The sequence below is a fragment of the Silene latifolia genome, chromosome 9 (assembly GCF_048544455.1).
Source record: "Silene latifolia isolate original U9 population chromosome 9, ASM4854445v1, whole genome shotgun sequence".
NCBI classification, from domain to species: domain Eukaryota; kingdom Viridiplantae; phylum Streptophyta; class Magnoliopsida; order Caryophyllales; family Caryophyllaceae; genus Silene; species Silene latifolia.
Window position 1 is genome coordinate 70,540,104 of NC_133534.1, and position 14,612 is coordinate 70,554,715.

Below are 14,612 nucleotides of genomic sequence, written 5' to 3' on the forward strand. Positions count from 1 at the left end.
TACTAAGTCGGTCTGAATCTAACACAAGTGAGGCGGGAAACAAGAGGTCCTCTCGGTCCACTCCTAACAAATAGCATCTTTCGATCTCGCTATAGGTCCCTAATATCACTAATACCGACTCTCGTCCCGAAAAGTGACTAACGGTCTAAACTATACTTATCTTTCGATCTCAGCACAGTTTAGTCATTTTAATTGGTGGTCTAACAACTGTCCCTATCTTTCTATCTAATGGGTCAGTCATAAATTAAGCATCTAACTGGTCGCATGCATTCGATTCGTTAAATACAACATTAAAATCAATTAAAACGAAGGGTAACCTCACGAGGTCAGTCGATCGACCAAGTATGTCAGTCGATCGACTGACACGCGAACTCAGTCCAATTTAATACTACGCCGCCTACGCCATAATTCGCCTACATCCTAGCACAATTGATTTAGCTACTCATGCTGAAAGTGATAACAACAATAATACTAGGGCAATAAAGTATTGAATTCATGATTAAAGCGGTAATTAACATGCAACAATAGGATGGTTTCGGGAATCTAACTACCAATTCTATACTAATTACGAAATAGAAGTAAATTAAAATAGGGCAGAAAAATACCGAGATTGCAGAGGAAAGACTAAGAACAAGAATGAAAATTCCAATGCTAACAGTATTCCAAACCCTAATTCTAGGAACCGTATGCAAAACTTAATGTAAAACTTGATGATAATCGGATCTGAAACTTAGATAAAAACTCTATGTAAAAACTCAATATCCAACTGATGTTTTTTTGGTTACGTTATATAGCAACTAACGTAGCTTTATTTCCTAAACCTAACATAACTTTGGGCTTCAAGATTCACGGTCTTTTAATTCTCGTCTGGAATAGCAGATTGGTCGATCGACTGCTGGGACTGGTCGATCGACTGGTCTTCAGTAAACAGTAGCTTCTGGATCCCGCAGGTTGGTCGATCGACTGATGTGGGTAGTCGATCGACTGCTTGAGCTGCTACATGACTTCTTTAATCTCGTGGACTTGTCTTTTGGGCCTTGGTTTGCGCACCAAGCTCGTTCCTTAAGCGAATACTTCACGTCATATGCAATGGAGGATACTCGGGGACGGATTTAGCTCGATTTCCGCTGGATTCTTCACATTTCTGCAATAATGTACAAAAATACGGAAGTAAACGGGAATAGGGCGAAATGTAGCATAAACTACATGAATGAGCTCTGAAATGCGTGTAAAATGGGATGTAAAACATCATATAAAAGACACGAATCAAACTTCCCCAAACCAAACCCTTGCTTGTCCCCAAGCAAGAACTAGACTCGATCTAATGACCTAATGGAACGAGTTCAATCTCAGAGCGAAATGCAACATGTAAAGCCTAAACCAATTTAATGCATTAACCAACAATCAATTAGCAAATGAATCATGCAAACGAGTTATGGAGCCGTTAAAACCACTGAACCGTCAACTGTAGAGACTTATCAAATTGGACTCTCACGGGTCACTCATACCACTCAATAAACACAGGTGAGTATATGTAAGATAGAAAGAAATAAATGTGATGACGCTCACCTAACTACGACCTATCGGAACATGCCTGCAATCTAATATGAAAGCAATCTCTACAACCGTACATACGCATTCCAACCAACAAAAGACCATGACACATGCCGAGGTATAAATGTGGATATGTGAGGTATGGGTAAGAAGAGGCAAAACATTTATGGAAAAGTGGAGGTACAGGTGATCAAGCTAGTACCAAAACGGAACCATATGGCAACATCCAACTTCTTGCTCATAAACAAATGGAACGGTGCTATAACAAGAACAAATCTCACAATATCCAGGTATAAAAGTAATCAACTAACTCCCCATAAAATACGAATAATACATGGGAGCAAAAATCGCCAAAAGATAAGGATTTGGATTATGCGAATTGATTCTTTCTTTTTTTCCTCGAACCTCAGTCGATCGACCAAAAGAGGCAGTCGATCGACTTCTTAAACAGTACAGAACTCTTTTTTTCTTTCTTTTTGAATCATTTTTTTCTTTTCTCTTCTTTTTTCTTTTTTATTTCTTTCCTTCCTTCATTTCATCTTCCCAATAACGTCTCAACAGAGCATATGCCACCAAAAATGAGTAACAACCCCAAGAACACAGACTACTAGCTTGACAAAGGACAGGCTAAATGTAGGATGTAGTAATTAGGATAAAAAAGATATTTTTGGCAGTGTGGAGTTCATGGGCAAAACGAATAAGGGGAAACCTCTACCACATGTGTCAACTAACCATAGACCCAATGCGTACAGGTATTAAGCAGATGAAGTTCATATTTATGCACATTGATATGACATGTCTCATAAGGAGTACTACTCACATTCCTAAATAAACCGGTCATAGATGTCACCACTTATAGGCTCTAAATCTCAGAAATATGATGTAGTTTGCCAATTTTCAAAGTCAAGTCTCAAGTTTCAGCAAAATATTAACGAAAACTCGTAGACTTTGCATATATGATTCTACTAATAACATATTAATCAAGCCAGACTTAGGCAAAACAGATGCAAATGCTGTTTCATCCTTGAAATACTACCGTTCCGACTCGACCTATATGCTAAAATAAACGTGCATTTTATGAAAATTTTTGAAATTTTTCAATTTTTTTTTTGAATTTTTGTATATATGAGAGAAATGAAATAAACAAATGCAAGACAAAATTAAACGTGAAACAGAAATGCAATAAAACTTATGCAAATGCGACGCAAAACCCTTCCTCAAACCAAATCACACAATGTCCCCATTGTGCAAAATCATGTAATGAAATAAAAGAGAAATGGGAATTTGCGTTAAATAAATTAACTAAATTTGACATGAAATAAAGACTCAGAAACTCACAAGACTTTAAGCGTAGCAAAAGGAAACCTCCCCAAACCAGCGTGAGCTAGGAGGTTTCAGTAGCCAGCAGTGCTACTTAAAGCTACCTGAAAGACAAATAAAACCCACGCATAAAATCGAGAAGACAATTTTGAAGCGGTAAAATTGTGCACAAATGAGAAAATAGAAGAAATAAATAATTGGACGAAAAATAAAGTGGAATAGAAAACTCCCTTAAGTCCGCACATCGACCAAACACAGAAGAGGAAAGGTCGTGAATGGGTACAGCAGCGTCTTTCGTCGATCGACTAAGGACGGCAGTCGATCGACCAATGTGTCAGGAACAGTAGCCCCTGGAAAGTGCAACTCAGTCGATCGACCAATGTAACCAGTCGATCGACTGAGAGTACTGCTGTACTCTTTATTTCTTCGTATTTGCTCAATAACTTGAGCTAATGAGGTCTAAAACCCTGCAAGTGCACAAGAATACGCGCCCAAAATTGCGCAAAACCCAAAACAAAGTCTCAAACGCATGAAATCCTAAACAAACAAAATAAAATGCGAAGTTTTCGCGCACACAAAAACAATAAAAAGTGCCTAACAAAAGCAAATAAAATGGAGTTTATAAAGAGCTCGATCAACTAATAGTTGATCAAGAAAGACCACGGTATGGCCCACTTCGTCGGCGTCTGGCTACTAGAGGTAGCCTCAATGGTGCTTATCTGAGCAGCTGCACCCTTCTTAGCTTCCACGTCCGTATGGCTCAACGGATCAACACTCTCATCATCTCCCCAGTCAAGGATCTCTTCGGGCTTGTCAGAATCCAAATCAGACTTTCTGGCTTTGACCGTCTCGTCATCAACTACCTCATCGATTCCATAGCTCAGGCAACCAAGACCTCCTCTTTGAATGATCGGCTTCTTTCTGGTGGAGCAACTTGCGGAAAAGACTTCCTTCCCAAACCAGCTCTGCAACATCTAAAACAATGATTCTTCCTCCTTTTTGCTCCCAGTCTGGGGCGGAGGGGTTAACAGAGAAGTAGTAATAGAGACAGGCAATTCAGGAAGCACAAAGTACGATTTCTTTTCAGAAACCGTATTACAAGTCACATGCCACATGGGGTCCTTTTTCTTAGCCGGCTGGGCAAAGACAATAGAATGCTTTCCCACTTTGAAAGTCAAGGTTCCTAGACCGACATCTATGATGCACCAAAAAGTGTGCGAGAAATGGCCTACCCAAAATAATGGGAATATGAGCATCCTCAGGCATGTCAAGTACAACAAAGTCGACGGGGAAGAAGAACTTCCCTATTTGGACAGGGATGTCCTCTAAGACTCCTATTGGCTGGACCGCAAATCGGCCAGCCATCTGAACTGCCATATCTGTCACTGCGAACCTAGTCAATTTGAGCTTCCAAGATAGACTCAAAGGCATGACGCTTATACTAGCTCCTAAGTCACATAATGCCTTCTCAATAGGGAAGGTACCTATATTGCAAGGAAAAGAAAAGCTACCCGGGTCCTCTAGCTTATGAGGTGCAGTGTGAGACAAGTAAGAGCATGACTCTTTAGTTAATGTGACAGTGTGAACATGTTCAAGCGACTTTTTCTTAAACAGGAGTTGTTTCATGAATTTAGTGTATGCTGGCACTTGATTGACCAACTCAAGGAAGCGTACTTGTACATTCAAGCTACGAATAACTTTTTTAAACTTACTAAAAGATACCTGTTCCTTTGTTGGCACTAGTCTCTCCGGATATGGGGCTGTAAGGAGTACCTTAGCCCTCTCCTCTAAGTTGCGCATGCCGGCATCCGTGGACTTAGGCTGGAAGTCCATTGCTTTCTCCTTGTTAATGCTCGAATCCTCCTCAGACCTTCTCAAATGTGAGCCATTAACCGTCATCGGATCGAACTTCGGAATTGGGATGGACCCATCAGCACTCGGGTCTGGCCCTAACACTTTCGGAGTTGTCGTGCCCCGAAACAAATGGTCCCTCAAGTTATCGGGCATCGCAGGACGAACAATCTCGCTATCAGCAGTAATCTTGGTCGATCGACCACTATCCTCAGTCGATCGACCAAGGTGCACAGTTCGAAAGCTCTGTAACCCGCATATCGGTCGATCGAGGGTGTATCGGTCGATCGATCGATATACCCGGTAGACGCCTTTTTCTTTGAATTATTCGGTTCAGCTTTCTTTTGACTCGGATCTGCCTCATTCTTTTCAACAGCATCCTCGACCATGGCAGGCCCCTCCAGGGTGGACCCACTCCTCAATGTGATGGCGTTCAAGGTCTCTTTTTGGTCGGTTTGAGTCGGTAAGTGTTTCGGAGCTCGAGAGGTACTCTTACTAGCCAATTGAGCAATTTGGCTCTCAAGTAGCTTCATCCCGGCCTTTCTTGCTTGGGACTCCTTCATCAACAAGTTCTTAAACTCAGCAAAATCAGAACTATGGGATTGTTGTTGCTGCTGCGGCACATAAGGAGGTTTTTGATATTTTTGTTGCTTTTGATGAGGGGGCACATAGGGTTCTTCTTTGCGGAGGTGGAGTTGGATTTAGGACATTCGGCTACTCCACCTCAGGTTGGGATGAACATTAGGCTCATAGTAGGTGTTTGTCTGCCTATAATGTTGAAAGGCAGCACAAGACTCAAAAGGACTAGGGCAATTCTTCGAAATGTGTCCCTCAGCTCCGCACCTTTCACAAACGAAAGGACCGTCTGACACAGCATTTACTTGGTAAATTCCCCCTTTTAAAGCTCCTCCTAGTTCATACTTGTCAAATCTCGCAGTAAGAGCTTCAAGCGCAGCAACAGAGGAAGATTCAGCAGCTCTCCTCTGGTTCCCTCTAAAATTCCTATACTCAGCCTTGTGGGTGGCTAGATCGTCAATGATCTTCCACCCCTTGGTTGCTCCCAAGTTCTCAGCAAATCGGCCATTGGCTGCGGCATCCAAAATGGCCCTCTGATCGTCGTATAGCCCATTATAGAAATGATTGCACAGGCTCCATTTTTCGAAACCATGGTGCGGTATGGTTCGCACCAACTTCTTAAAACGGACCCATGCTTCGTGGAAATTTTCGTCCGGCCCTTGTTTAAAGCTCATGATTTGAGCTCTAATAGCAATCGTCTTTGAAGCAGTAAAGTACTTCTTGTAGAATGCCAATGCCAAGGAATTCCAGTCGGTGATCCCATGAACGGTTCGGTCCAGATCTCTATACCCCTCCCGTGCAGCATCACGAAGGGAGAAGATGAACATGGTCTCCTTGATCTGGTCTTGGGTCACGCCAGCTGGTGGGGGTATGGAACAGCAGTAGTCAATAAATCTCTCCATATGTTTAGTCTGAATCTTCATTTGCGGCTCCCGAATGGTTTCTCTCAACCATATTGATGTATGAAGGCTTTGGTTTGAACTTTCGGCATCTCCGGTAATTCGAACCCCTTATATAAGTTTGCACTGCTCGGCTCGTAATGGCTAGCTATACTCGCTTCCTCACCATGACTGGAATTTCGGAGAAGTGACTGTCTCGGTGAAGAGGTCGAAACGGGTGAAGAATGTGGATCTTCCTCGAACAGCTCGTTCTCGTAATAGCTTGATGAGTACTCGGCTCTTCCTCTCGTCGGTAATATCCTTTGTGATCGTCTCAACTCGCGCAAAGATTTCTCAATCTCAGGATCGAATGGTACTAGTTCACCACCCTGTGACCTGCGCATAAGAGGAAACTATAGAAAGAATATAAGAAAAGTTTAAGGAACGGATGTTCCTTAAACTAAGAAAGACTAAATTAAAACAGCTAAAAATTAGAACTATTGCCTCCCCGGCAACGGCGCCAAAATTTGATACCCGTCGTTGTGAGTACCAAAAATAAGATTTATAATTTCCTATTAAGACTAACCTAGGCTAGTGGTAACAGGGTCGAACCACAAGGAGGCAGACGTAATTTCTAGCTGTCTAATTCTAGTCTAAGGTAACAATTGTGGGGGTTGAGTTGAATTGGTCTATAGCTAAGAATAAATAAAGACAGTAAACTAAAAAGACGACTTAAACAGATAAAGAAGGGGTACTAGGATGATCGGTTCATTAAAGCTTCGGCGGCAGCATACTAAGTCGGTCTGAATCTAACACAAGTGAGGCGGGAAACAAGAGGTCCTCTCGGTCCACTCTTAACAAATAGAATCTTTCGATCTCGTTATAGGTCCGTAATATCACTAATACCGACTCTCGTCCCGGAAAGTGACTAACGGTCTAAACTATACCTATCTTTCGATCTCAGCACAGTTTAGTCATTTTAATTGGTGGTCTAACAACTGTCCCTATCTTTCGATCTAATGGGTCAGTCATAAATTAAGCATCTAACTGGTCGCATGCATTCGATTCGTTAAATACAACATTAAAATCAATTAAAACGAAGGGTAACCTCACGAGGTCAGTCGATCGACCAAGTATGTCAGTCGATCGACTGACACGCGAACTCAGTCCAATTTAATACTATGCCGCCTACGCCATAATTCGCCTACATCCTAGCACAATTGATTTAGCTACTCCTGCTGAAAGTGATAACAACAATAATACTAGGGCAATAAAGTATTGAATTCATGATTAAAGCGGTAATTAACATGCAACAATAGGATGGTTTCGGGAATCTAACTATCAATTCTATACTAATAACGAAATAGAAGTAAATTGAAATAGGGCAGAAAAATACCGAGATTGCAGAGGAAAGACTAAGAACAAGAATGAAAATTTCAATGCTAACAATATTCCAAACCCTAATTCTAGGAACCGTATGCAAAACTTAATGTAAAACTTGATGAAAATCGGATCTGAAACTTAGATAAAAACTCTATGTAAAAACTCAATATCCAACTGATGTTTTTATGGTTACGTTATACAGCAACTAACGTAGCTTTATTTCCTAAACCTAACATAACTTTGGGCTTCAAGATTCACGGTATTTTAATTCTCGTCAGGAATAGAATATTGGTCGATCGACTGCTGGGACTGGTCGATCGACTGGTCTTCAGTAAACAGTAGCTTCTGGATCCCGCAGGTTGGTCGATCGACTGATGTGGGTAGTCGATCGACTGCTTGAGCTGCTACATGACTTCTTTAATCTCGTGGACTTGTCTTTTGGGCCATGGTTTGCGCACCAAGCTCGTTCCTTAAGCGAATACTTCACGTCATATGCAATGCAGGATACTCGGGGACGGATTTAGCTCGATTTCCGCTGGATTCTTCACATTTCTGCAATAATTTACAAAAATACGGAAGTAGACGGGAATAGGGAGAAATGTAGCATAAACTACATGAATGAGCTCTGAAATGCGTGTAAAATGGGATGTAAAACATCATATAAAAGACACGCATCAGACATGCCTTTCCATAGACTAGCTTGTAAGGGGAGGCTCCTATGGGTGTCTTATAGGCCGTCCTATAAGCCCAAAGGGTGTCATTAAGCTTCATGCTCCAATCCTTACGAGTCTTGTTAACAACCTTCTCAAGAATTTGCTTGATCTCTCTATTTGAAACTTCAACTTGACCGCTTGTTTGAGGATGGTATCCCAAGCTGGTTCTATGTTGAACACCATACTTTGTCAAAAGGGACGTGAGCTTCTTTTCATGGAAATGTGTCCCTCCATTACTAATAATTGCTCTAGAGACTCCGAATCTTGGAAAGATTACTTTCTTGAGAAGTTTAGTAACCGTTTTGGTGTCATCGGTTGGAGTAGCAATTGCTTCTACCCACTTTGATACATAATCGATGGCCACAAGAATGTATTTGTTTCCTTGAGATTGTACAAACGGTCCTTGGTAGTCAATTCCCCATACATCGAAAATTTCTGCCTCCAATATTCCTCGTTGTGGCATCTCATTTCTCCAAGAAATGTTTCCGGTTCTTTGGCAAGGATCACAATGGAGAACAAATTCTCTAGCATCTTCAAATATGGTAGGCCAAAAGAAGCCCGATTGAAGGACTTTAGCAATTGTTCTTCGTGCTCCATGATGTCCTCCATATGGTGATGAATGACATCCCTCTAAAACACCTTGAACTTCCCATTGGGGTATGCATCTTCGGTAAAGTCCATCACTACATTCCTTGTAAAGATTGAGATCGTCCCAAAAGTATCTCTTCACTTCAAACAAGAATCTCTTTCTTTGATTGTAGTTCAAATTTGGGAGAAGAACTCCTCCCACAATATAATTAGCATAGTCGGCGAACCATGGTGTTGTGTGTTTCTCGAGTTGTGAATGAATGGCCATCAAAATATCATCGGGGAAAGCGTCATTGATTGGTGTCTCTCCCTCTTCATCATGGAATCGAATTCTTGACAAGTGATCCGCTACTACATTCTCGGCTCCCTTCTTATCCCTTATCTCCACATCAAATTCTTGGAGAGCAAAATCCACCTCAACAATCTTGGTTTTGCTTCTTTATTTATTAACAGATGTCTAAGAGCACGATGGTCCGAGAAAACAATCACTTTTGATCCAAGCAAATAGGAACGGAATTTGTCTAATGCATAGACAATGGCAAGAAGTTCCTTCTCCGTGGTGTCATAGTTTACTTGGGTGGCATCAAGAGTCTTGCTTATGTAATAGATAGCATGCAAAGCCTTTCCTACCCGTTGACCAAGAATCGCTCCAACGGCGTAGTTACTTGCATCGTACATGATCTCAAATGGTAGTTCCCAATTTGGTGGTTGGATAATTGGTGCCAAGATTAGTGCCTCTTTGATTCCATCAAAAGTTTCAACACACTCATTAGTGAATTGGAATTGGGCATCCTTAAGCAAAATTTGAGTAAGGGGTTTCGCGATTTTGGAAAAATCTTTTATAAAACGGCGATAGAACCTCGCATAACCGAGAAAGCTCCGCACCCCTCTAACATTCACGGGAGGTGGGAGTTTCTCTATCACCTCAACTTTTGGCCTTGTCAACCCCCCATGTTTGTTTCCTATAATTCCCCATTAACCCTAGCTAATGAACTACTCACTCATGATCAAGTTAAGCATGCTAATAAGGTTGTCAATCATACTAACAAAGCAAAACATGATGAATAAATGATGTGATTAACAATAATTAAACAAGGGTAAAAATAAATTATACCTATGAAGATGATCCAAATAATAAAGCAAAGATTAATAGAAGTACTTGATGATTGATGGAAGGTTGTCAATCCTCCAAATAAACCCAAATAATTTTCTAATTACCCAAATAAAGCTAAGAACAATTGAGAAATTAAGGAAAGATTAAGATGTGATTAATATTGGGAAATGTATTACAACTAAATTAAGAGAGGATTAAGAGTTGATTAAAATGAGATTAAAGCTTAATTAAAACTTTATTCTAATCTAGGTAGTACAAATAAGTATTTATACTAAAATTAAGTACAAGGATTAGGGTTACTAAGGGCTTAAATGACTATTAAGACCCTAAGAGAAGCTTGAGGAAATGCAACTCCCAAGGGACATGCGCGGATCATGCTTGCAACTCCCACCAGGATCTGCTCGGATCACCTAAAGCACGGGTTGTCCTGTAAGAGGATCCGCTCGTCCTGGAAGTCGGGACGCTCGGATCATTGCTCTGGCACGCTCGGATCATGCTCAGGGACACTCGGATCATTGGAGAGGGTTCTTCTCTTGTTTGGCTCCTTATCAAACCGCGGGGATTGAGTTGGGGATGCAAGGATCTCTTCATCATTGCTCATTTCACTTTATTTATCAACTTAGGCCTCTAGTGTCGATCTTCTCTTTGATGCTTGGTCATTGGATGCGATCCATTTAGCTCCATTTCGCCTCATAAATGCAAGGTTATCGATCCTCTCCTACCAAGGGCACAAAACCTCAAAGAATATGCAAAATGGGAAACTAAAGATAAGAAATGACCCTAATATATGCTAGAAAGCATGGGAATGAGGTTAATTCGGGGACTAGATGTGCCCAAATATGAGTCACATCAAAACTTTAGTCCGACTACCAACAAACACCACCACCGTTGTTCTCCACCACCAACTCATATCCACAAAAAATATGAGTGAAAATTTATATAATTTTAATGAGTGTAAATGTAAAGAGATACGAGTGTAAATGTAAAGGGATACGAGTGTAAAATGTAAAGAAATATGAGTGTAAATGTAAAGAAATACGAGTGTAATTTTAATAAAATATGAGTGTAAATCTGAAAAATGTGTATAAATGTAAAAAATATGAGTGTAGATGTAAAGAAATACGAGTGTAACTGTAAAGAAATATGAGTGTAATCTGAAAAATGCGTGTAAATGTAAAGAAATATGAGTCTAAATGTAAAGAAATACGAGTGTAAATGTAAAGAAATATGAGTATAATAAATATATTTATTAGATCTAAGAATAAAAATCATGTTAATACGATTTTTTTTCAAAAATCTACTATATATTTATTAGATCTACGAATAAGATTGTAAATGTAAAGCAATACGAGTGTAATTGTAAAGAAATTTAAAGAAATATGAGTGTAAATTTAATAAAATACGAGTGTAAGTGTAAATCTGAAAAATGAGTGTAAATGTAATAAATTACGAGTTTAAATTTAATATAGTACAAGTGTTAATTAAACTATATATAGTAAATTGAATATTTTCCAGATCTGGGTTTGAATATGAACAAAACCGACTTGAATATAAACAAACACCCACAACAAACGAAAAGACTAACTTTTTATGGTTATTATAACACCACTTTTTCAAAAAAAAAAAAAAAAAAAAAAAAAAAAAAAAAACTGAAATTTGAGACGAAATCTGATAATAATAATAATAAAAATAAAAAAAGAAAAAGAAAAAAACAACAAAACTTGAAACGAGATCTGGAAGAAGAAAGGAGAAACAAGACCAAACATCATTACCACCATTACCAGCCACCAACATCAAACCGCCAACCCCAGATTTGACATCAATATGTGGAGCTCAGCATGTCTGGAAGCACAGGAGAACGTTCTTTTGTGGATATTATTACCAGTATTCGATACTGGGTCATTCATAGTATTACTATACCTTCCCTATTCATTGCGGGTTGGTTATTCGTCAAAGACACAGTTTAGCTTATGATGTGTTTGGAAGCCCTCGGCCAAATGAATATTTCACAGAGAACCGACAAGGAATTCCATTAATAACAGGCCGTTTTGATTCTTTGGAACAACTCGATGAATTTAGCAGATCCTTTTAGGAGGCACAATGACCATAGATCGAACCTATCCAATTTTTACAGTGCGATGGTTGGTCGTTCACGGACTATTTGTACCTACCGTTTCTTTTTGGGATCAATATCCGCAATGCAGTTCATCCAACGATAAACAAAACCGAATTCTAATTATAGAGCTACGACACAATCAAACCCGAATGAACAAAATGTTGAATTGAATCGTACCAGTCTTTCATCGGGATTATTACTTATTTTTGTACTATGCTGTTTTATTTTCCAATTATTTTTTCAATTAACAATTAAATAAAAAGAACCAAAGCAACATTAAATATATAGAATTAGAATAGAGTTGAAACTCTCTTATCTCATTCGGAAGGCCCTCGTTTCATAATTATCAATGACTGTTTATGTCTCTAGCACGACCACTTGATGAAATGTGGAGGGAAGTGGGTTAAATGGACGATACTACTGGAAGGATTCCTCTTTGGATAATAGGTATCTGTATTTGGTATTCTTGTGATCGGTTTAATAGGTATTTTCTTTTATGGTTCATATTCTGGATTGGGCTCATCGCTATAGTAATTGGATGAACCGAAGAATAGATATGAAAGTATAAGAACTCAACAGGACCTTCCTTCCCCCTCGACTTAGACAAACAACGAAGGGGAAGGTCCCATTAAATTAAGAATTAAAATATCATAAATCATAAAAAATACTTTCGTATAAATGAGAAAAGAGCCCCCTTTATTTTTTTTTAGAGATATAGATTTGGTCATTCAGAACATCTATTCCTCGATAGTACGTAATTGACCCTTCGTAAATTGTTCGAAAAAAGGGACTATTTTAATTTAGTCAATGACACAATAGACTATCTATTTTTATAGATTAAATAAACTGCAAGAAGTTTCATTTGTTCAATAAATTTGATTTCCTCAATTTGTCCACTCCTTTAAATTTCAATTATATGTTTACCAATAATAAAAAATCTAAAAAAAGGTTAAATAACGAAAAAAGATAAATTATTCCTAAATCTTTGACGAATGTAATCAAGACTCATTACTCATTATTATTTTGACACACGACAAGTAAAGTATGCTTAAGCATACTTTACTTGTCGTGTGTCGATGACCGGGAAGGCAAGGAATCCCCCTAGAAAAAATTTTCTTTTCAATTTATCTTTTTTCGTTATATTTTCTGCTTAGGCTAGTATCTAGTCGAATTTTATTCTGGAATAAAAAACTTTTGATCCACTCTATGACATTGAAATATGATATATGATGATAATAGTAACATCATTCCAATTTCGATTGAAAAAGGTGAAAAAGTCAAATAGTTTTCTTCGCGATAGTTATATTATAACTATGTATTATTAAAGTAATATTTTCAGACTTATTGTAAATGTAGACAAAAATATAAATAAACTTTTTAAGAATTTTTTTTTTGATCGTCTAAAATTGTCAAAGAATTGTCAATACGAATTATCTTCTTGTTACGATCTTTATGTTCATAAATCCACGAATCTAGAAATTCATTTCGGACAATTGAACTTTCTCAAACTGTTTCTTTTTAAGAACCAAAAAAATTTGTGCCAAAATAACAGATGCAAAGAAGAACAAAAGACCTTGTACGCGTAATGGGTCTTGAAGGACTATTTCTGCGTCTCCCTGACCAAATCCACCCACATTAGGATTACTCGTTAATGGTTGATCAAGTTTGATAGATTCACCCTCTGAAACAAGAAGCTCTGGTCCTGGAGGTATAATATCAACCACTTCACGTCCATCCAAGGCATCCGCTATGCTTATTTCGTATCCGCCTTTTTCTTTTCGTAAAATTTTCTTTACTATACCTGTTGCTGTGGCATTATAAACTGTATTATTACTCTTGCTTCCGTCAGGATAAATATGACCCCTCCCTCTATTACCACCTACATATATCGGATATTTTAAAAAGTAAATATCTTTCTTAGTAGCAGGGTCCGGGGAAAGAATAGGAAAGGTGATTTCACTATATTTTTGACCAGTAAGAGGACCTATCACAATAATATTTTTTTTATTGGGACGGTAACTCTGAAAAGAAAGATTTCCGACCTTTTCTTTCATCTCTGGAGAAATATGATCGGCTGGGGCTAATTCAAATCCCTCAGGTAAAATAAGAACAGCCCCGACATTCAATCCCCCTTTCTTGCCGTTAGCAAGAACTTGTTTTAATTGCATATCATAAGGAATTCGAACAACTGCTTCAAATACAGTATCCGGAAGAATAGCTTGGGGAACCTCAATATCCACGGGCTTATTAGCTAAATGGCAATTGGCACATACAATGCGTCCAATCGCTTCTCGCGGATTTTCATAGCCTTGCTGGGCAAAAATGGGATACGCATTTGAACTGAAGGGCTTAGTCATTATATATATCATGAGCGAGACGGAAATGAATCGAGTAATCTGTTCTTTTATCCAAGAAAAAGTATTTATAGTTTGCATTTGCATGGTCCAATCATTTATCCGGAAAATTTCTACAATAAATTGGGTAGGTTGCTAGTATAGTTTCCTATCCGCGATTCTGCT